The 21,839-nt window shown below is 45.3% G+C and overlaps 1 protein-coding gene and 1 pseudogene across 3 annotated transcripts in view; both read left to right on the top strand.

The window, feature by feature from the left end:
- Tanc1 (tetratricopeptide repeat, ankyrin repeat and coiled-coil containing 1) overlaps positions 1-21,839 on the top strand; it is a 216,192-nt gene that overhangs the window by 29,839 nt on the left and 164,514 nt on the right. For 2 of the 3 annotated variants that reach the window (XM_075985122.1, XM_075985121.1), the window contains exon 2: positions 3,729-3,837. The exons of the other annotated variant lie outside the window; for it this stretch is intronic. The gene's annotated coding sequence lies outside the window, so the exon portion shown is untranslated. The remainder of the gene's footprint in view (positions 1-3,728; positions 3,838-21,839) is intronic. 3 annotated transcript variants of the gene reach the window in all.
- Positions 166-457, top strand: LOC142856960 (small nuclear ribonucleoprotein G pseudogene; annotated as a pseudogene).

Here is a 21,839-nt window from a genome sequence, read left to right as displayed (position 1 = left end):
AGCAGTCAAAGCTAACCTGGTGGTTAGCCATCCTGTGACAGTGTGGGCATACAATGGTTGTGGGACCTTAGCCTGATGTCTCCCCAAATCCACAGCCCGATATAGCCGTTAAAAAAAAAAAAAGTCAGACAGGCTTGCGTCTTTGCCACCCGCTGAGGAGTTGCCATGAGCTAGGCCCACCCTTCTGAGCTGGAGAAATCATGGACAAGAAGTTAACATTGAAATTAAGTGGTGGCGACAGGTACGAGGGATGCTGCAGACCGATGATCCCTCTGTGCATCTCGTGATGGATGAATGTGTGGAGACGGCAGCCAGTGGGCGACAGAACAGCATTGGCGTGGTGCTCACACAAGGAAACAGCATCGCGTTAGAGGCCTTGGAAAGAGTCTGTAAACAGTGGCTCTTCAACAGAGGAATCCACATCCCTCCCCAAAGGGCATTGTTGACTCTGGTATAGCATTGGGTCATCTATATTTTTACATGAAACTTTTTTTTTCCTAAATAACTTTTGTGATTAAAAAAAAAAGACAGACAAAACCTACTGAGAAACATTATATAAAATACTTGACCAGAGGCCAGGTGGTGGTGGTCCATGCCTTTAATCCCAGCACTTGGAAAGCAGAGGCAGGAGGTTTTCTGTGAGTTCGAGGCCAGCCTGGTCTAGAGAATGAGTTCTAGGATGGGCTCCAAAGCTACGCAGAGAAACCCTGTCTTGAGAAACCAAATAAATAAATAAATAAATAATAAAAAGCCCCAACAACAATAACAAAACAGTTGACCAGGACTCCTCAACACCATTTAGGATGTGGAAAAAAAAAAACAGGGAAATAAGGAAAACTATAAGATACCAGAGGAAGTCAGGGAGACAGAGGACAAGTAGCTACAAAGTGGGACCCTGGACCAAGAGCCTAGAGCAGAGGGATGTTAGTGGGATGCTGGAGTCACCCAGATGATGTTTTGTTATGAGGATATTCAAATGAGGGGAGCATGCAATGAATAGACAATGATTCCCCATTCTCTACACTCTACATCTGTGATTTTATTCTCTTGACTCGTTATATACCTGCCCATTAATCCATCTTACTTTAGAAAGTACTTTAAGGCTGCAAACATCAGTGCATATGCCTCCCCTCATACAACCGAGCCTGTTTTTAAAGAATAAGTTCATCTTTTAAATGTTTTTATTAGCACATTAGTTGTACACAGTAATGGGTTTCATTATGACAGTTCCATGTATGCGATGCAATGTGTTCTATCTCATTGGACCCCCATGCTGTCCCCGCCCCAATCCGACTAATCCCCTTCACCTCCCCTAGCCTCCCAAGGTGGTTGTCTAGCAGGTACCGGACCCTTCATAGTTGACACTGTAGAGTGTGGGGGAAGAGGAAAAGTTACAGGGGATGCAGGTATTGTGGTTGTGTCCTAGAGTGATGAGTGGTGTGATTACCTGAGTGTGTTTGTCTGTCATGTACGTGTGCCTGTGGGTACCGGGATGCTCTGGTATCTGTGAGTGTCCGGGAGATAATAGTTATCCTGGCGTCAGAGCAGCTGGAGGCATTGTGTGGGGTGAGAGTCCGGGCTGGGGCAGTAAAGTACCCCTGAGTTTGGGATGTGTGGAGCTAGAGCATTTATCTGGGGAGAGCCTAAAACCTCCCAACATCCTTTTTCCCTTTCCAGGGGTCGCCTGAGGAAAGAGGGTGCCAAGGAGAGCAGCTTTAGCTCTTGGAAGGGCAGGAGGATGAGTTGCAGTTATGCAGAGAGGACCACAGTCACTCCCAAAGCCTACAGAGCTGGGGCTGTGCCCAGCGGATGGCCTTCCAGCTGCGAACAGTAGCCCTATTCAGTTTGGATGCACAATGATTTAAAAACTAATCAGGAGCCAAAGCCCGAGGCTGGAGACAAACACAAATATCTTGTTGACCGCGCAGACATCTCGATTCTGTCAGATAGGAAGTTACTGAGGAAGGTCAGAGTGATGTAATGGCGTGTGCTGAGCTTTCATCCTTAAACAGATGGGCCCCCGAGGTACCATCTGCAGCTCTCTGGGCCCTTTGGAAATCATCTCCTATAAATGAAATTGTCGTAACTTACTATTGAGAAATTGGTGTGGTAACCATACCAGAAGCAGAACTAGAAAAATGAAGGAAATTTCCACTGTAGATAACTGCTTCCTCTTCCTCCCTTTGATTATAAACAGCCCCGAGATTTATTATTTTGCTCAGCTTTCTTGTAGAGCATGGGAAGATTGCTGGCATCCACCCTGCCCCAGCCATCTAAAGTAAACTGCCCTGTGTCCTCCCAGGCTCGCACAACTGCCTCCTACCCTACCTAAGCCAGTGTCAGCTGGGCACTCTTTATAAGCTGTTTTGCTATTTTCAGTTTTTGTTGAGGAGGAAGTAATGCTTTTGTTTCTGGTCTTCTCGCCCCCCCCCCCCCCCCCCCGCACCCGCTCCACCCCAATCAAAGGAATATGTTTGTTCTGGGAAGACAAGGGCAGGGGATGTTTCCTAATGAATTTAGAGAAAGGCAATATACAACATCGTCTGTAAGTGGTGGACTTGTGAGTCTTAATTGAATTTTTAATGAAACGTGTCAATAAAGCATATCGGAGCAGAAAGCAGGGTCTGCAGCACTCCTTGGTTTATTTATCTGATGGTTATTGGCACACTGTTCCAGGTACAGTGTGCCCTGGTAGAGAGACACCATCAGGAGGAATAGTGAAGTGTTCTCGGAGGAGTACAGATGGTTCGATGCAGGAGTCAGGCCGGGCTTCTTAGAGGAGGTAGTTTTTGTATGGTCTCCCAAGGGAGTGTCTAGGTGAGGGTTGGGGCTTTGGCAGAGGGAGACACCCACAGGGAGCTGAGTGGGCCCAGAGGGAGCCCAGGCAGGCATGGGTTGTAAGTGGCTGGTGCACTTGTCTGTGTGGGGATAGGACAGAGTGTGCAGTGGGTGAGACCCAGAAAAGGGGACCCGGGAGAGGTTGGTCTGGAAGCAGAGTGGAGGGCTGGGGCAGGTGCCTGTGGCTGAGTCCTGGTGAGGAACAGAGCGCCAGGGAGGTGGGGGATAGCATATCAAGCCTGCCTGCTTGGTTGCTGGGTGGCGTGGGAGGGAATGATCAAAGTGTGGAGCAGTTGTCGAGGGGCCGCTGGAGGGGCCTTTTTTTAGTCTTGAGGACCTTTCTGAGTCTGAGAATTCCAGGGCTCTGGCACTCTGAGCTACAGCAGGACCTCAGAGAGGTCGTTTTGACTCGGAATGTAGTGGAGAAGCTGAGGCCTACTCTGAGGCCCACCTTGTGCCCAGCGAAGAGATCACAGAATCAGAGTGATGGCTAAGGCAGAGGTGGATGGTTAGTGATCAACTCTGGGAGGCTGGGTGTGAAGGACAGGACACACTCAAGGGCCACCAAAGGGCCAGGATCTTGGGAGAGGGATTCTGTGCTGGCTGCAAGGACTGGAACACAAGCATGGCGTGACACGGGCCACTATGAAGTGTTCCTGGTGAAGCCTAGGTTGGGGACCGGAGGTGGGTGTGATGAATGACAGTTGCTGTCACTGCATGTGCTGGACACAACTCTAAGGACACCAGCACCGTGAATGACTTATCCTCGTCTATAGAGGTAGCATTGAGGCCCCAGAGAGGGGAAGAAATTGCTCCAGGTCACATGATGAGTCAAAAAAATGGAGTTGGGGTTCTAATCCAGATCGTCCCCTGTGCTCTTTTCCCCTTAGGAGAGTGATTGTTGGGCACAAACATACAGGAAAAGGACGGGAGAGAGAACTGTGACCTAAGGACCACCGTACCGCATTCCCTCCGTGAACGAGAAGTTTCCGGAAGTAGGTGGGTGTCTGCTGAGAATTGGGGTGGAGGGTGGTAGGACCATGCAAGAGGGGCACCAAGGGAGGAGCATTTTTCACAAACGGCGAGAGGGGAAACGGGCTGGAGTAGTTCCCTTTGTCCAGAACTGTGTTTGAGCCGGTGTTTTCTTAGCTGAGCAGGCGAGTTCACGTGCAGAGAGCAGAGTTCTAATCGGCAGGGGGAAGGCCATGGTGACTAAGAGCCACATGAGTGTGCGTTCGTGCCTCTGAACTAACTGTAGCCTTGCACACGGTAAAATGTTTCTGTTCTTACCCCACCGTCTTAGATCCTAAAGAGTAAGATAGCGGAGGGAGAAAACAATAGCCGCCGCCAGCTACAAAACTTTCTCCTTTGCAAAGTGGGCGCTTAGCGGATATGTGAATGAATGCTTGGGGTTTTGCTTTATGCACTGTTATCATTTTGTCCCTATTTGGAGGGATGAGGTCAGCTCTGCTGCACAGAGTAGGGTCCCAAGTTTAAACGGATCAGACATCTTGTCCAGGGTTGCGCTTTTAGAAAGTGGGGAAGCCGGTGCTTGCTCTCCGCTCCTCCTGCCTCTACTCGGGGGCCTGGAAAGCAGAAAGAAGGTTCTGGAAACTGTGTGAGGAGTGGGAGTTGTTAATAGAAGTAAGAAGAATGCTTGATGAGAGGAGGAAGGTGGGAAGAGGCCTAGTCATGAGACCACACGGATCACGGTGTGATGGGAGAGCCTGGCCTCCAATACTGGGGCTGGGTATAGCAGTGCTAGAACTGTCAGAGGGTACGGGAGGGGACTCCAGATTGTCATGAGTGTGTGTGGCCATCTGTGCTACCTACAGATACCCACTTGCTAGCAGCTTCTTCCCAGGCTGGGACCCGTAGTTGGATGGGATGGATCCGAGGGCAGTGCTGAAAAGCAGCTTAGCCCGCCCCACTTTTCTCATGCTCCTCCCGGGTGTGTCTCCTTCCTGTCCCTTTCTCTGGGGGCAGCTGCTGGACCCACTGAGTCTCCAGTCAGGAATCTGGTACTGAATGGAGATGCTTGGATACAAGGAGGGGAAGGAAGCCAGTAGCAAAGTCCACATGGGAGGTCAGATCATGGCCAACCTCATTTTGCAGACAGTTGACAAACTGAGCCCTCTGCTCACTCTTTGTTTTTGGCAGAATAGTATGAAGTGAATGTATTAGGAATTGGATGGGACCAGCTCCTTAAGGTTACATTTGTGGGACTGTAACCTAAAATGCCTAAGGCATGTCCAGTTTTCAGTGGCGGCTCATGCTGTTTGGGATCCCCGTGGTATAGGTGCAAGGATGTCTCAGGCCCTTGGATTGGGTGAGGTGTTTATGAGGGAAATTCTCCCCCGAGAGTCGCTGTTATCATTTTCCTTCACGTGTTTTCTTTGGACCCAGCAGGAGTCATTTATCCTCCTGGTTGGTGGCTTTTAAATTCTGTGCTAAGAGGTGGGCTTTCTGGGAAGCGCTTTCCTGCAAAAGGATGGTGTCCGTAGCAAACGAGGTCTGTGATTATGTAATCATTTAGAATAAATAAAAGGCTGGTGCATGGCAGGTCCTGCAAGGGCAGCCTGGAAATGAGCGGCGGCGGCGGCGGCATCGTGAGGGATTAAGTTGCACTGCAGTTGAATTTTGCAGCTGTCAGTCTCCACAGTACAGTCAGGTGTAAACAGACCTTCATCAGCATCACTGGAAAGGGCTTTGAGGATCCAGACAGAGCTCTGTGGGATGCTGTCCGTCAAGAAGTCATTTACCAGCCTTGTTTCCGACTGCGATGGTTTACCCCCAGCGGCTGGCAGAATCCGTGGGGCTTTTTGCAAGGAGAGGTAGAGGGTATCTGGGCTCACCTGGATCCTGCTTTCAGCAGAAACGCTCTTCCTTTTCGCCAGCGAAGGCACATTTAGAGGCCAGGGGAAACGTGCCTTTAAAATAGGACTAAAGTAACGGTTGCTCAAGTAGTTCTTCAGTAAAATAATTATGACTAATTTGGGGACTAGGATTATAACGCGGTGGTAAAATACTTACCTTGCATGGGTGAGGCTCTGGGTTTGATTCCAGCCCCTGGGGGTGTGTGTGTGTGGGGGGGACTAATGTTATAATAACTTAATCTTCTGTGCCTTCTTAGAATTACTGAATGAGCTTTTTCAATAAGTTTTTTTTTTGTTTGTTTGTTTGTTTTTACCCCTGTATCTCTCGGCCAGGAACACTCCTGGCACGAAGAATGAATTTAATATAGATGAATTACATGGCTCAAGGAAGTACCATTGCCTGACCTGTTCAAAGCCACAGGGTTAGTAACTGGATGCTTTGAGAATTGATAAACAAAGTACCAGTAGATAATGACTTACTTCAGAACCTCTTCACTAAACACAGTTGGGGGCTGGAGAAATGGCTCTGAGGTTCAGAGCCCCTGCTGACCTTAAAGACCTGTCTTAGGTTCCCCATGTCTACATGTGACTTAGACACCTGCCTGTAGTTCTAGCCACTGGGGATCTGACACTGTTTTCTGGACTCTGCAGGGTCCTGCACTCATGTGCAAATACCCTCCCCACACCACATACACACATAATCAAAAAAAATAATAAAAATAAATTTAAGAAAGGAAAAGATTCTAAAATGATCAGTGTTGAGTATAGAAGAGTTCTGAGGCTTATAACGTCTAAAAGTTTGATAGAAGTTTTTTTCTGGGGTTGGAGAGACATCTCAGTGGTTAAGAACACTTGCTGGTCTTGCAGAGAGACTGTGCATTTGGGTTCCAGTACCTATGTCAGGCAGTTCATAACTGCTTGTCACAGTTCTAGAGGGGAAATGCAGTCTCCCCAGCGTCCCAGGTTTACCTGCATGCACATGCTATACACAGGAGAGCACACATACCTGTAAAATAAGTAAATCTCTAAAGTTTAGTTTTTCTCAGGTACTAAAAGTTCTAATCTTTTATAGAATAAATGAACGCAGTTTTCTGTATTTTAAGTGTCAAAAGCATTAAATGAGAAACAACTTAGAACAAGTCGTATATTTTATAAGTACTACATTTAGGACTTTGACAATTTGTCCTTGGTGTCACTTATTTTTAAGAGCTGTTTCACTGGTTATTTTAATATATATGCATATATATTATATGTATCTAAAATATTTGTGTATGCCTGTGGCCTGTGTGTTTCCCTGAGTGTATATATATATGTGCACCACATGCATGCAGCAACCATTGGAGGTCAGAGGGGCTTTGGATCCCCTAGACCTAGGGTTAACAGATGGTTGTTAGCCTCTGTGGGTGCTGAGACCCGAACCTGGGTCCTGTGTAAGAGCAATAACTGCTCCTCACTGCTGAGCCATTTCTCTAGCCACCCCCATATGTCTGTGTGTGTGTAGATGTCTCTAAGAGCAGACCTGAATAAAAGTAATTTTAACTATATAGTAGGAAAGCCAGGGGTGAAATATGATTTTGGGAATAAGAATGTTACATTACTATCTAAACTATATGCATACAAAACATCTTATGACCCCCACCTGTAATACACTGGTTTATTTGGAATTTTCTATAGAGTACTATGGTAATTTGAATAAGAAATGTCTATCATAGGTGCAGGAATTGGAACACTTGGTCCCTTGTTGATGGCCCTGTTTGGGGAGGTGGTGTAGCTTTCCTGTAGGGGGATGTCACTGGGGGTGGTCCTCACTCTATTTCCTCCTCTTTTTACCTCATGTCTGGGGTTATAGATGCCATCTCTTCACTTTCTGCTCTGGTCGCCGTGCCTGCGGCTTGCTGCCGTGCCTCTCCTTATTCCTCTGAAACCGTAAGCCAGAGTAAACCTTCTTCTGTAAGTTGCTGTTGGTCATGGTGTTTTATCTGAGCAACAGAAAAGTAGCTGAGATAGTCACCAAGTAAATTTAGGGTCAAAGTGTTACTGTTTGTCCTGTAGCATTTGTTTTATTTTACTTTGTTGTTGTTGTTGTTTCTTTTCAAGACAGTGTTTCTCTGTGTAGACCTGGCTATTGTGGAACTCACTCTATAGTCCAAGCCTCAAACTCAGAGATCCTCCCGCCTCAGCCTCCTGAGTGCTGGGATTCAAGGTGTTCCATCACTGCCCAGCTATTTTGTTTGCCCATGGTAACCTCCAACTCCTGGGTTCAAGTCATTTCTCCTGCATCAGCTTTCCGCATAGCTGTGTCACTTGGTATTTCCATGGTGACTGGCTAGGCTGGTAGTCTTGAAACATTCTCAACATCAGTAAAATCCTTCCTCATATCTGTAGCATTTATATAGGTATATGTTATAGCCATATGGTAATTTGCTTAGTGATAAGCGGTTTGTATTTAAGATAATATATAAGTAGAATGATAGATAGAAACAAAAGATATGAGGCAAGTCAACCCAATTAGAAGTTACACTGTTTCCTTTAGGTTCCCCTGGAGATCACCTCGTACCCTTTCTCTCTCTGGAGACATCTGGTTGAGAATGACAGTGGTCCAGCAGAGGAAGCACACAGTACTTCTTGAGGGAGGGTTTGCCAGTTTCTGGAGTGGTGTGGATGAGAAGTTGACAGAGAGCTACACTGTCAAGCAGATTGAGAGTAGGCTGGGTGGAGAGTAAACCAGAAAGCTGGGGGTACAACTCCCTCACCATCTGTCTAAGAACGTTGCTGAGGTATCATGAACCAAACTCCCGAGGATTAATGCAATCCCGTTAGAGTTGTCAGATCCCTTTCTGAGAGCTGGTAACGCTGGAGACTGGACCGCAGAGTGTAGTTCATACACAAGTTCATGCAGAAGTTATGGGAGGTCTGTCAAGTCAAGTCTTTGAAAAGAAGAGGTTTGAAGGGAGTGGTAAGGAAACCAAGCCAACCATTGGGAAGTGGAGATAAGATGGAAGAACTGGACTCAGGCCTGGTGAGTTTGGAGTGGACAGAGCTGTGATCTGGGGAGGTAGGCTGCAGGGGTGCTTTCTTAATTCTTGTGGAATATTTGCTGGTCAGCTAGTCCTTGTATTCCCAAGCAAACATTTTTGAGATTGTGTTCCTTAGTTCCTTTTCTACCACTGTGATAAAATACAATGACCAAGACAACTTATAGAAGGAAGGGCTTATTTGGGCTTCCAGTTCCAGTCATTTAGAGTCCACCAGGACAAAGCAAACACATGGTGGCGGACTAGGAAGCTAAGGACTCACATCTTGAACTGCAATCAGGAAGCAGAAAGAACACACTGAGAATGGAGCTTAATGCCAAGACTGTTACCCAGTGAAACCCTGTCTCCAAACAAACAAACAGACAGACAGACAGACAAAAAACCAGAAACCAGACCAAACTAAACCAAAACCAAAACCAAAACCCTCAAAGCCTGCACCCCCAGGAATGCATTTTTTGGCCAGAAAGGCCACACCTCCTAAGTTTATCCAAACAGTGCCACCACCTGGGGACCAAGCATTCAAACACTTGAGCTTATGGGGACATTTTTATTCAAACCACCCTACCTAAAACATTGCTAGTTTCTGGATTTCAAAAGATGGAGACACAGAGGGGAAAGCGTCCTCTGTGACTTGGGGAAAATGCTATAGCAGAACTTCAAGGAAGTCAGCCCTGAAGCCCCAGAACCCACCTCAGACCACCATGTGTGTGGTCAGCGTGTGGCCTGATTCATGTCTGATGATTACCTGAAGTGTGCTTTTAGGGACTGGGTGTAAGTTGCAATAAGGTTGGTGATTTCAGGCAGATTGGGAATCCCGAGTGTTCTTAAAGGGATAAAAGCAGGCAGGGATGATAAATGACAGATTGCCTGAAGCTCTACCTTCATTTGAAAGTATTTAGAACAGAGAAATCAGATCTGAAAAAGAGGTGGAATCTGACAGTGTTTCGGTAGCTGTGGGGTGTATAAACTATCTGCAAATAAAATAGTTAAGCAGTATTTCACAGCAATTGAGAAAAGAGCATCTTCAGGAAATGGGGGGGGGGTACAGATAACCAGAGGTATTTGTAAGTAAACACCTTCCATCCCTTTGGAAACTTCCTGGAAAAATCTTAAATGATGCCTACAGCATCCAGAGGCTCTTCCTGTTCCTATCCTTAATTCTGAATAAGAAAGCTAGCCAGCTCTAATTAAGTATTTGGTGTTTTGGTGGCTTAGATGGGTGAGACCATGTAGTTGAGAAATCGTAGAGGTGACAGAGGTAGAAATTGATAAAATTAGGGTTTGGGATTGCTGGGTGTCCTTGAGTGAGGAGGCCTGACTGAAAGTTTGAGTCGGGGACAGTTTATGTTGATTTCCCAGTGGGGCAGTGCCAGCTTGGAGCCTCATCCTTTGAAGGGGGAGGCCCCGAGAGCCCAGCAGGGGCCGGGCCGCGCCATTGTCTGCACAGGAAAGAAGAACTTCAATTTACAGATTATAATCTGCCAAATCGTATTTCAAGGAAGGGGACGGCATTAAGATTTGTGTGCTTGTAGTAATGAAGGGCTTCAGAAAAGATCTGTGAGCGATGTCTGGCAGGTCGCCTGTTCATACTAGATCTCGGTTCTTTCGCCCCCAATGGAAGAAAGGCTTACTGGGTTAATCTCCCAACCCCCTGCTGGTTCTGAATGGCTGTGTGTTCCAGCTGGTTTATGTGTGGTAGTTCTGCAGATCTGTGTGCCCCTGGCTCTCTGTGATACCAGTGAGGTAGGGATAACCCTGTTCCCATTTTACAAGTACAGACAAGTTCACTAGTAAGTGGCTGAGTGGGACATATTGAGACGCCTTTGTAAGGTCATAATGAGGGTACCAGTGATTCCTTGTCAGTATTGATTTAAAAGTCAGTGTTTTAGGGACTAAATTATTCTGTTTAGTTTTTTCCTGTTTTCTTACAGATAGCTTAGAAGTGAAATAAATGTAAAGCCATTTATTTTTATTTATGCTTGCGGTGTTGGTGGTGAAACCTGAGTCCTTCTCATGCTGGGCAAGCATCCTATAGCGGAGATACATTCCCAGACTAAAGTCAAATTTCTGAAGATTTCAAGATCTTGAATTCTATCTTGTACTCGTTTTGGTGTGTGTGTGTGTGTGTTTGTGTGTGAGTGAGTGAGTGATATAGGACCAATAAATGCCTCTCTAGTTTTCCCTCTTGAAATTCAGAACCAGTACTGAGATAAAGGGTGGGGGAGGGGGAAGCATACGGAATTCACATTGTACTTTTAAATTTTTTAAATGGGTAGAAATATGATGATGAAGACTGTGCCTTTTAGTTTTATTATTATTATTTTAATTGTGTTGCATTGGTTGGTTCTCTTACAATAACAAAATACTCAAGACTGGACAGCTAAGTTCATTTGGCTCATGGTTCAGTCAGGAGCATGGCTTTAAGCACCTGCCTGGCATCAGGCCAGGGGCCCTTTGCAGCAATAGAACACAGTGACAGCTGGGACTGGGGTGTGGCACGTGGTTGAGAGCCCTTCCTGCTCTTGCAGAGAACCTGGGTTTGGTTCCCAGCACCCACAGTAGGCAGCTCATAACAACCTAGAACTCACTTCCAGGAGTTCTAATGCTCTCTTCTGGCCTCTGCAGGCCGTGCACACATGTGGTGCACATAAAAACAAGCAGGCTCATGTACGTACATACATACATGTAAATCAGAATAAAATTTTAAAACATCTTTTTAAAAAAAAGTAGCAAAGAGTATCTCATGCAGGACTGCCAGTTTGGGTCTCTCTTCTTTTTATAAAGATCTTTCAAATGCTGTCATAAAATCTCTACCATGATAACCTCACCTAATCCTAATTTGGTTTCCAGAAGCTCCTCCTCCAAATGGCATTCATTAGCATAAGGATTTTGGGATAGGGTTTCCAATGCAACATTTGGAGGACACGTGTAAGGTCTGTGTATACCAGCAGTGGGCTTCCCCAGCCAGGTGAATTCCACTATAGGCAGATTTGCCTGGCTGCTCACTGGCCATGTTGGACCATCAGTATACCTCCCTGCGGAGGCCCTTCTCCCATAACCACAAGCTGTACCAGGACATCCAGTGTGTGCTTTAGGAGAGAGCTTGGCAGCCAGGGAGGGACAGGCTTCCTCCCACCTCTCACTGCTTGTTCCCACGCTTCATGAATTAGTAAGTTACTGCGGCTTCTCGAAGTGGGGGCCCCAGAAAGAGACCCAGATGGTGAGCTAGTGGGGCGCTCTCTCTATGAAAGAAACAGGAACCAGACTCACTCAGTTCCCAGTAACAAATCCTCTTCTGTTTCCCAAAGCCAACAGCATTCTGGTTAACTGTTACCTTATACCAGAGACACAAGCTTTGGTAAAAGCGAAGATGGATTAAAACAGCATAAAACCTTCACCTTATAGCTACTGTCAAGGCTGATGCTGCTTTGGTTTCTATTTAGTATAAGTCCAAGTAGATATTTTGATGTATCTTAGTATTTTTGGAAAGTCCCGGCACTGAGGATGCAGCTGTTCGTGTCGTGCTTGTCTAGCATGTGTGAGGCCCTAGATTCGATCTCAAACACGGGGAGAAAGCCATCGTATGTGGTTGTGCTGCTAACAGTGTCTCTCTGGACCTGCATGCAGACACATGCTTTGAGGACTTTAACTTACCTTGGTATTTCCCGATGTCATAGTTGTTGATGTCTCCACCATGTCGGGCCCAGTTTTCAAGTACCTCCGTCCTTCATTTTTTTTTCCCCCTAGTTTGACTGGAAAATATCCAGACTGAAATATATTATGGACAACTGGTTTGTCAATTTTTTGAAGCAACATTTTTATTCGACAGCAAGTAAAGCAAGTTTGCCCGACTAAATTATTCATAAGGATTACAAAACTTGTCATTTAGAATGGATGTTGGGATATTCAGGTCATTTAGGAGACTATGGTTAAAAATAAAATGACCCAAATATATAGCTCTAGTTTTTTCTTTTTTTTTTTGAAGGCAAGTTTAAACTTTTAATTTTTATTTGACATTGGTCCTAATTCTGTTTCTTGAGGAATGTCAGTGGCTGTTTTACTCTGACAGTGTTTAAACAAAAAACCAATTCTTCTATTGTTGATGGTTCCTCTGTAGCCAGGTTGCATGCATGCTGTAGTCACAGTCCACGCATGAGGGTTATGTGAGTGAGTAACAGAAGGTCATGAGCAAAGAAAAACTGGAAATGATGTATTATTTGTTCTGATCTTTAAAGGAAGACGCAGTTGAAACATGAACTTGTCCCAGTCTGCTTTGGGGTGGTAACTGGAGCATAAAAATGATGAAAATCAATTATGTATTTAGGGAGAGGAAACAGGCTGACATATTGAAGGCATACTATGTTGTTTGGTGAACACAAAGGCATTACATCATTCTCGTGCAGTAAAATGGGTCTCCTGAGAGGGAGAGACAGGATGACCCATCCCAATGGGTCTGGACTCCACAAACTTGCCGTTGATCTGGGAAAATCCTGTCCTAAAAGTGAGCTTAGTTATTGTTGTTGACTGATAAGCACAGTATTTCGTACTTTTGTTTTAACCCAGAATTTGTCATGGTTTGTATCAGTGTGTTGAATTGCCAAGCCCTGTTTGTTGCCCATGCTGCTGAGGTGGTAAGATCTTTGCAGCAAAGGGCAGAGAGTTTGAGATTCCTCCTGTGGCTCCACCATGACTGAAACTGTGCCTACAACCAAGCTGAGTGTGTTGATGGATCTGGGATCCCTTGTGGACACTCTCTAACCCTCCTGTGATAGGGAGGCACTGAGGACTGGGCTGCCTGGACTCCGTATTAATGCGGTCAGATACTCTTGCCAGCTGCAGCTAAAACCCAGAGCCTGCAAGCCTGCAGCTACAGCTAAGTGCACAAACTGTGTGTCCTCACAATAGAAAGTTACTGTCTTAGTTGTGGGAGGCTGAGCTCCAAGATCAAGGTGTGGGCAGGGCTGTTTCTCCCTGAGGACTGCAGGAAAGGAAGGATCCAGCCTTTAATCCCAGAGGTAGGGGGATTTCTGTGAGTTTGAGGCCAGCCTGGTCTACAGAGCTAGTTCCAGGACAGCAAGGCGGTTATACAGAGAAACCCTGTCTTGAAAACCAACCAACCAAACAACCAAAGAGAAGGATCCATTCCAAGCCTCTGGTTTCTAAGTGTCCACATTGCTTCCTTGCTGTCTGTACTTGTGTTTAAATTCCCACTCTTATGAAGATACCAGTCACGTGGGATTAGAGCCCACTCTAATGTCCTCCTTGATCACCTCTATATCAGTTCTCTCTAATAAGTTCCTGTGTCTTAGAACTCGGCTTTCATGGTAGGAAGGACCTTTGGCTGTAGTGGGAGGGCTCGAGCTCTCACCTTTGATCTGTTCTATGCTTCTCCCTATTGTTTAGTAAACATTTGATAATATTTGCAGCTTGGGCAAGAAGGCCTTTCTTTATTTTCTTCCATGCTGACTTGTAGATGGATGTCAAGTCTTAGGTGGCACTAATTTTGCTTGAGGCTGTATTTCAATCAATTTTAACCATTTGCCTTTTCCCCTTTTTTTTTGCGGTAGAGTATAAAAAATGTTTGTTTGATGCACACATTGGTTCTAGAGGATGATTTGGGCACTTTGTCTGTGATCATTATCCTTCTATTTTGTTTGCCACTTTTAAATCTTATTTATTCGTGTTCTCTCATTCACAGGGGAAAGCGATTACTGTTTCGGGATTATTTTTCTATAGCATATATAGCCCCCGGGATCTCGGTGTCTTCAAACAAGGTAGCCATGGAATGGGGGTGCCAGGGACCCTCTCCAAGATGGAGCGGCATTCACTGTGTATATTTAGGAGGATGATGTGCCTAGTGTTTAAAAGATTGTTTATACCCCAAAGACACTAATTTATTTAAGAAATTCCTGTGGGCAGAGAAACTTTTCCTTGGAGTCAGCCCGATTCAAGTTTATAAAATCATGGGCAATGATTCTCTTTGTCAATGTTAAGAAATAAATGTTTCACACCAGGCATGGTGGGACCCCCCCCCTTTTATGCCAGCACTCAGGAGGCAGAAGCAGGTACTTCTTGAGTTCAAGGTCAGCTTAGTCTACAGACTACAGGACAGCCAGAGAAACGGTAGCTTGAAAAACTAAAAAACAAAAAAACAAAACCAAATGAATGTTTTGAGCCACATCAGCATTGGGAGGCAGAGGCAAGTAGTCCCTGTCAGTTTAAGACCAGCCTACTCTACCTAGCCAGCTTCAGGCCAGGCAAGACTACATAGTGAAATCCCCCCCCCCCCCCCCAAAGATATATACTATGTATACAGGATCTAACTGGTTTATGTGTACTAGTAAACTCTAGTTTTCAAAGTAATTTTAAGTTTGCCTTTTTTTTTTAATAGACACCTTAGAAAATGGTGGCATGCAAAGACCTTGGCAATCTGAGCATGGTAGTATACCCCTGTGCACTGGCTGGCGGTGTTGTAAAGACCATGGCAGTCTGAGCATGGTAGTGTACCCCTGTGTGTTGGCTGGTGTTGTGTGTCAATTTGACACAAGCTAGATTGATCAGAGAGGAAGGAGCCTCAGTTGAGGAAATGCCTTGATGAGATCCACCTGTGCATTTTCTCAATTAGAGTGAACAGTGGTGGGTGGTGCCATCCCTGGGCTGGGCTGTTGGTCCTGAGTAAGCCAGTAAGCAGAACCCTTCCATGGCCTCTTCATCAAGTAGGATTTTGCCCTGTTTGAGTTCCTGTCCTGACTAAGTTGATGCCAAATCAACCCTTTCCTCCCCAGCTTGGTCCTGGTGTTTTGTCGCAGCAATCGAAACCCTAATTAAGACCTTTTGTAACCCCAGAATACCCATTTAGGTGATTTGGGACTCTCCTTGTATTTGTTGATAGCTGCCTTTTAGTGTATATGTGCCTTTGGAATATTATTCTAGAACAGGCCTGGACCAAAACCGTGTGTCTGGTTTACTCATGTGGTACCTGGCTGGAGGCCATTTTGTGTGTTTGTCGAGAGGATGTGGAATGGGGAATCCCCGACACCTGATGGTGAAGGAGCAGGCAGCCCCGCTGCTGAGGCAGAAGCTAAAAGCTGGTCTTGCCTCATCCTGTGTTTGCTGCAGACATTTCCCCATGACAACCCCAGATCCAAAGGAAAGGCTTTTGTTGTGAAACAGCTGCTAAAGTACTTAATCCCCCCCGAACATATTATGGGATATGTGGTGTGTGGTTTTTGAGAACATAAATTTATAGTGCACGCAAGTGTCTTAGGAATCGGAAATACCTTAATTTCAGCGAATTGCTGCAGATCAAATTATGTAGGCTGGGATAATTATTTTTTTTAAATTATGTGATATGGTGGTACTTGTCTTTAATCCTAGCACTCAAGAGGCAGAGGCAGGAAAATCTCTGAGTCGAAAGCCAATCTAGTCTACATAGTAAGACTCCCAGGCCAGCCAAGGCTACATAGTAAGACCCTTCTCAAAAAAGAAAAAAAAAAGAAAAGAAAAAGAAAAACAACAAAAAGCAAACCAAGCTGGGGTGGTAGCGTGCTCCTTTAATCCAGCACTCTGGAGGCAGGGGCAGGCAGATCCCTATGAGTTCGAGATCAGCCTGGTCTACAGAGTGAGTTCCATGACAGCCAGGGCTACATGGAGAAATCCTGTCTCGAAAAACAAACAATTATGATAAAATATGTAAGAAATAAGGTTCATTTTCATCATTTCTAAGTTTGTTATTTGGTACAATTAACTGAATTTGTGTTTTTATAAACACCATCATCCATCTCTAGAATTTTTTCATAAGCTCAAAGACAACCTCTGTATCCTTTAAACACTAACTCCTCATTGCTCAGCCCCTCCCCCCCAACCGTGTCTGTAACTCCCTCTGCTTTCTGGCTGTGTGGATTTGCTGAGTCTAGGTACCTTATAGAGTGGAGTCATGTGTTTCTCCCTTTGTGTCTGGAGCCTCTAGTTATCTTTAAGTTATATCTGTACAACTTTCACCAAAGGCCATTTCTTTTTAAATCATAAACTAATTTGGCAGCTCACTGTGGAATATTAAAGTTCTGAGACAGAAATTTGAAACCGTCATGCCTCCAGGGGCCAGAAGGTAGTAGCATCTAATATTGATGGAGGAGTTACTGTGTGTCAGACTCTGCTCCAAGCGCTTTGCAGGTAATAACCATTTACCCTCACCCCAGTCCAGTGAGACAGATATAGTCACGAATATCCCAGTTTTGCATGCAGGAAACTGAAGTTGGAAGGATGAACCATGTCCTTAAGATAATGATCCGGCTTGTGTGTGAAAGGTGCGGCTTCTAGCTCCAAAGTCTATGGTGCTAGAAGTTCGCTGTGCTTGGGTGCAGCAGACTAGGCCATGGGAAGCTAGGGAAGCCGGCCCTGGTTGCTTCTGATCCCATGTCCCGGTACAGGGGTGAAGGGAGCCGTGCAAATAAATACCCTCGATGTTGCTAAGAGGAGGTGCAGGGGTGGTACTGCTGGCCCTTGCACATTTTCACCAGAAGCTAGAAACTCTTTCCCACTCTGGCCTCCTAATTGCTAAGCACAGACAGTCTAATTCAACCCAAGACAAAACAAAGCGTGCCGCCAGACAGCGTATCTGGGACCCACTAGTTTGAGGCTTTTGCTCTGGAAGTTTCAGATAACCTTCTCCTTATCCAGCACCCAGGACAGTTGGCACGCCCCGCTGTCGTTCCCTGGAGGGAGAGGCCTGCTACTCTTCCCAGCAGCCCACTGCTCTTTGCTCCCTCAGCTGCAACTTCGATGCAGCGATTTTCAGTAAGTGTGTTGAAGGATGATTCTCCAGAGCAGTCTTGATTTCTTCCCAAGTGCTGCCAAGAGTTCACTGGAAGTCTAATTTAAAACCAAACAAAGCTAGTCCGTTTTGAGAGACCCATATCCTTTCATGTCGGGCTTTATAATTTATTGTTTCACTTTGGGCTTCTTTGATTTTAACAGCGCTGATTAAAATAGGGCTTTAAAGTGTTTCTACCCCCGCTTAGAAAAAAGCCTCACCAAAGAAGCTGAAATGTATACAGTGCACAACACATCCAAGCCTTCCTGTCCTTGTTTCAGTGCCAGCTGCTAGCTTTCGTGACATGCTTACTGCATGCCAGCCTCTGTGGTAAGGGTTTTGCATGCCTTCTTTCTTCCATTGTGGAGTACATCAGTTAATAGTGTGTGAATTTATGTTGGATTCTGGAAGGGGGAGGATTTGAGCGTGTGTAATTCAATGTATTGATTTTGCATAGGAAACTGTTCAGGCCCAATTGATTTAAGCGACCAGTCGAAGGTCATCGAGGTTGTCTAGCTGTCAGAACCCCTTGAATACATACATTGTGTATATAGCCAGGTAGACTCTGTTCAGGTACAGCAATATGTTATCACTCAACAACTCCTGAGCCACCGGTCATGTTGAGATATTTTAAATGGGTATTATCTAATCCATTCATGTTACTATACAAAATAATGAAGACTGGGTAATTGTTAAGAATATTTTTTGTTTTTGTTTTTTTGTTTTTCGAGATAGGATTTCTCTGTAGCTTTGTAGCTTGTCTTGGAACTAGCTCTTATAGACCAGGCTGGTCTCGAACTCACAGAGCTCTGCCTGCCTCTGCCTCCTGAGTGCTGGGATTAAAAGCGTGCACCACCACCACACGGCCTTCAGAATAAATTTTAAGAATTTATAGCTTATAGTTTTGAGGGTTAGTTAACCCATGCCCCAGTGCCTGCAGTGGGGTAATATGGCAGCTTCTTGCTGCATTTTCAGATGTTAGAACATGGAAAGGCCAGGGGTCTTGGGGTACCCTCTTCAGCTCTTTAAAAAGGCCCTAAGTCGGAGCCCTTGTGGCTTGATCATTTCTTGCCTTTTACTGTAGTAGCTTCCCTCATCTTCAAGGGGCTCCCAGGTTTTCCAGAGAAGCTTATTCCTGTGTAACCTCTCAGTACACTCTGAGGCTCTCGGTGGACGTCTGAAGCACTGGAGAATGCTGAGCCCTGTATACTGTGCTTTCTCCTGTGTATGCGTACCGATAATAACACAGCACAGAAGAGATTAACAGTGACTAATAAGATAGACAAGTAAATGCTATCCTAGTGGTGTGACAGTTGCTCTGATTATGCAGGCCCTGCCTTTAATCTCAGCTCGTAGGAGCTAGAAACAGGAGAATCAGGGATGTAAGGCTGGCTGCAGCTACATAGTGAATTCACGGGCAACCTGGATGATGAGCTCCTGTCTCAGAAAACAAAAAGTAGGTGGCGTGAGGATGGGAAGGGTAGCTTAGTGGGTAAAAGTGCTCGCTGCCAAACCCAGTGACCTAAGTTGAATCCCTGGGTCCCACACGGCAGCAGGAGAGAACTGATGATCCCTGCATGTTGTCCTCTGGCTTTCGTACACGGGGTAACATGAACACACACACACATTTTTCTCTCTCTCAATAAACAGAAGTTTAAAAAGGTAATTTTCTTGATGACAGGAGCAACCTACCTTTTGTAGATATCTTTAAAAATCATAGAAACGTAGCTTAATTCACCAATTGAACGCAGGCATTTAAAACAAGATCATTTTAAATGAAAAGTTATTGTCATTGTGTGTGTGCATGTGCACAATGCATGTGTGGCTGTGCCTACCATGGTATACATGGCGGTCAGAAGACAACTTAGTAGCAATCGGTTCTTCCTTTTTTTTTTTTTTTTTTAATGTGGGTTTTCCAGGCTTGCATGGCAGGCACCTCTACCCACTGAGCCTTCCCAATGGCCTAAGATAGTACATCCTATTTAATTTAATTTTGACAGAGTACAACCGAATTTAACGTGGAAGGAATGGCTGAACTTGAGAAAGGTGTTTTTTTTTTGTCTTTCACAGATTGCTATGAAGGTTGAGAAAATTTCAAATGCTCGTCAGTTTTTTATGGATCATAACCTGATAAACCTAGGAAGTAGTGAAATATTCTAATTGTATTCATTAGTACACTCGACCCACCAAGCATCTTAGCTTAGTCTCGACTGCCTTTGCAGTGTTGTTTTTGAGACAGCATCTTCACTAGCCTGCTGTACCCTCCCAGGAGTTGGATAGAGACAGCATTTCACTAGCCTGCTGTACCCTCCCAGGAGTTGGATAGAGACAGCATTTCACTAGCCTGCTGTACCCTCCCAGGAACTGGATAGAGACAGCATCTTCACTAGCCTGTTGTACCCTCCCAGGAGCTGGATATCCTGGGATTACTGCCCCGTTACGCTGGCTCCCTCTGCTCCTAACACACTCAGAATACTGAGGATTGGTGGGCTGCATCATCTAACACAAGCCTGTTCTGTAATGAAGTATTGAGTGTCTTTTGAATACACGTAGGTGAGTGTTCAGTAGACACAATGGGATGCAAAAATCTGAAACACAATACCCCGAGACACTGGCACCAGGGTGTGCTCTAGAATGCTTGCTGATCTCAGGAGCATGTGACTGGGAGCTGTGGATCTAAGCAGCCCAGCATGGAGAGACCACAGGCTGTGAGCCTGGGAAAAAGTCCAGATTTACTTCCAAGTATGGCTTCTGCTGAACTTGTAGCAAGTTCACAGCATTGTAAAGTGGGAAAATTCCCAAGTCGGATTATCAGAAGCTGGTGACCATGTATATGAGAAAAATTGAAGCACCCCCTCAGGATGCTTTTTGTACAGCCCGAAAGGCCTTACCCGCTGGCAGGACAACACTTGTGGTTTGTCATAACTCCAGCTAGCTAGGCCTTGTTTGTGTTTCCAACATTTATCAGGTGACATACTACGTACCACATCCTGGGCATGTGATACCAGAACAAACGATGCTCCCTTCCTTGTCACAGCCTAGGAGGATAGTTGACTTTACACGCAAACTCAAGATAATGCCACAGACGATTAAGAGTCAGAGGAGTGGGATTTAAGGAGGACACGTGAGGAGTTTGAAGCAAGCCCCATCTTTGTAGCAATCAATCTTTGCAGGGTAGCATTGGCTGTTAGGGAGTGAACAGGAGCTGTCAGGAATGAGTATATTCCAGGTACACTACCAGGATCTGTGAAGTTTAGTGAAGTGGCTAGCATTTGGGTAGCAAACTTAGGTCAAATGGGGTGACCACCCAGAGGCTCAAAAGGTCATCGTAGGCATCATCACGAGCCTGGAAAGTCGGGAAGCATGTAAGTAAGTCATGTAAACAGTCACTGGGCAGCTTTAGGCATCAGCGTTTTGCTGAGCTTATACGCGGTGTGTGTGTTAATGTTTTGAGTGATTTATTTTTTCTCTGTCAAACATGAGCAGCGTGAGGTTTGAGCTATAGTCACTTTCTTTGTAGCCATGTTTGGTTTATAACCGATTGGCGTATATCACGGTGGACCTGCAAGACTATAATGGTACTGAAAAGACGTCCTTTTGCTTAGCGATGCAATAAGTAGCTAATAAGTCGAACAACACAACTCATGCCTGTGGTGATGTTAGTGTGGGAATGTAAAAGTTCACGGGGGCCCTGTGCATGTACCGCATGCCATTTTATAGGAGAACCTGGATGTGAAAATGTCTCTTAGTGATCCTGATTTCATTCCTTTTGGGACAGTCAGACCTGAAATCCTGAGCCCATTTCTTTTTTTTTTTTTTTTAAATTATAGCAAAACAAACAACGAAACAAAACCCCAAACAGAAACAAACTCACCGTAAAACTAAAACAAAAACTTATAGCAGAGCTCTTATCTTGGGCTTGAAGCGGACTGTGTTGTGAGCCTCACTCGAGGTAGCAGATCTCTACTAAAGATCTAAAAGTGAGCGAGCTTTTACGCCCACAGGACGGCTCTTCGTCCCCTCCCCAGAGCTTCCTTTCACAGGCTTATGTTGCACTTGCCCTTTCTCTAACTAGCTTATTGCATTTAGCACGGTGTACTCAGGATTTATTCATGATGTACATGCTTTGCTATATCAGGGTCTCATTTATCCCAGGCTGGCCTCGAACTTCTGCTTTTACCTCTTAGTGTGGGGATGTGTTACTAGAGATGGAGCCTAGGGCCTCTTGCATACTAAGCACACATTATTCCAACTGAGCTACAATCCCCAGCCCAGAAT

Source organism: Microtus pennsylvanicus, chromosome 9, assembly GCF_037038515.1.
Source record: "Microtus pennsylvanicus isolate mMicPen1 chromosome 9, mMicPen1.hap1, whole genome shotgun sequence".
In the NCBI taxonomy this organism is placed as follows: domain Eukaryota; kingdom Metazoa; phylum Chordata; class Mammalia; order Rodentia; family Cricetidae; genus Microtus; species Microtus pennsylvanicus.
The sequence above is the reverse complement of the archived record's forward strand: the minus strand, read 5'-3'. Positions and strand labels throughout refer to the sequence as shown.